Source organism: Morone saxatilis, unplaced genomic scaffold (assembly GCF_004916995.1).
Source record: "Morone saxatilis isolate NCDOM2014 unplaced genomic scaffold, NCSU_SB_2.0 Contig12, whole genome shotgun sequence".
NCBI classification, from domain to species: domain Eukaryota; kingdom Metazoa; phylum Chordata; class Actinopteri; family Moronidae; genus Morone; species Morone saxatilis.
The window spans coordinates 11,822,004-11,824,273 of record NW_023339674.1 but is presented as its reverse complement, the minus strand read 5'-3'; positions in this window follow the sequence as shown (position 1 = coordinate 11,824,273).

The following is a 2,270-nucleotide window of genomic DNA, read 5'->3' as shown; positions in this document are numbered from 1 at the left end:
TTCTGATCCAGTATGCATAAAACCAAGAAGAATGCCTAAATGGGATTTATCACCTTGTTTTTACAGGACGATCAAAATAAATTATTCCAACCAGATAACTGTTTTCTGTCCTTCTTCCCCCCGATCCTCACCGCCTCTGTTAAAGGGGTGGATTCAACATTTTGGAATACATTTGAGAACAATCACTTGTCTGTAAACAGGAAGTGACAGCTGGTTAACTTAGCACCGAGACAGAAAAGCGGGGAAGTGGCTCGGTCTGTCCGACAGCCAGGCGTCTCGTGGAGCGGCGTTAGGGCCTCGTATCCAAATTAAGCCACAATTCCGGAAATGTAAGCTGTATCTGGGCAGTTGATTACCAAAGGGTTGGGCAGGGGATAAAACCCGTTGAGTAATCCCGCTTCATGAGGCAGTTCCCAAGTCCTGTTTCTTTATTTCCATTGTTGTTGCCGATTTGTGTCGTTGAAGCTTGACCTCACTTCCATATCACAGCACAGTTGCTCACGCTTAGTTCCGATATAAAGGAAAGTTCATTTTTCGCTTTGGGTATTTATGGAGCTCTGAAGTGTTTGATACTCAGACCGCATGGACGACTTTACAAACTTCAATCAACATCTACATTTCCATGACAACTAGGCAAACTATCTTGGTCAAGATGAAATAACGTGTACAATAACGTGGAATAAATAGACCGTGGGATGTTTTGTGAACTGGTGCTATTAAATTGGAGGCACATTTGAGGGCTGATGCAACCAGGGAGGTTAATGGTTGGCACTTAAAACCCTCAGGCCATCCCGGAAAGCCCTCGTCTTGCATACAGAGGTTAAACTGGAAAATTAGTGATATTTGAGAAGAGCGCAGAGGTCCTTTAACTTCCACTTGTTAATGAGCCATGCCGGACTTAAACAGGCCGATTTGTATCAGATAATCAGGTCATTACACTCAACAATTCCACTGTAGCCGACGTGTTCTCGGTAAAACCCCAGATGAACACACAGCAAGTCTCAGAAGTACAGATAACAGCAAAAAAAAACTAGGTAGGATGTAAATAGTTGGATGGATGTCAGATTGCATCATGTTATGAATTCAGTAAATGATTAACCATCCAAAGTTTCCTTGTCAAGTGTCATTTTCATTTTATTGAAGTGAATTCAGATCGAGTACATACATGAGCAGGAAAGAACACTAACGAGACAAAATATATAAACTGAAAAAGGCAACAGGTTTCAAGAACAAAAAAAATCTTAAACTTAGGCGTATTTACTATAAACCGTATTAAAATGAGATAAGGTCAGTGAAATGTGTATTACAAGGCCTATCAACAAATAACTGCTTGTGTTAAATGGAGTGATAGGTCTGGAGCAGCCAAAAGAAGTTTTACCACAGGCAGCGTGGACATCTCCACACTTTAAACACAATGTGACGTCACATGGAGGAGCGCATTCCTTTCTCCAAGTACTCCTCTCTAAACTGGTTTGACTTCAGTTTCTCTTAGTGTGCGTCCTCGTAACAGACAGACCGTGGCACGAATCACAGACAGGAGCGCCTAGGCTCCTTCATACGTCATGAATTGGCAAAAAACCATATTGCTGTGGCTTTAAATGTTTTCTATACTTGCTAAATGTTAGTTTTAATTTTACAAAAAAATAAAATAAAAAAAAGGACGCTGCATAGCGGCTCATGGTGTGTCAGTGTAACCGGAACGTGTATGCACAATAATGATATTTCCCCATCGTCTGAAAGATGAAGGACGGGAGCTAATCAAAGGTAAAGATGTAACTTATTGTGATCTATATGTTTTATATACACAGTACTTTAACTTAACTCTGTGTCAAGTGTGATCTTGTGTGCTCGGTACCTCTGGACTTCACAACCCATCTCTACCATCTCTTTATGACTAAACCGAGTACAGTATAACAGTCTACTGTACCTAAGTGTCACCAGCCCCTCAGATATGCCCACTGACTTCCTGTCACACAGTTAGAAATCAGTACTTTATCCACAATCATGTTAAAAACTTAAAGATTTGTATTTTAACTTGTAGGAAGGATACATTACAATGTCTTGTAAGCAGTGACAGAATTGATGAATCTTGTTTTTTCGTGACCCCCAACGAAAGTCTCTGCAGCTGTGAGGTTGGGGAGGGCGGGGGGGTTTAGCGCAACCAATCAGGCCAGCCACCTGTCAGTCAAGCTCGGGGCAGGTCGTGCTCGTGGCCTTCAGAGCAGGGCTGCTGCATCTGCACCACCACAGTCTCCACGGTGACCTCTTCC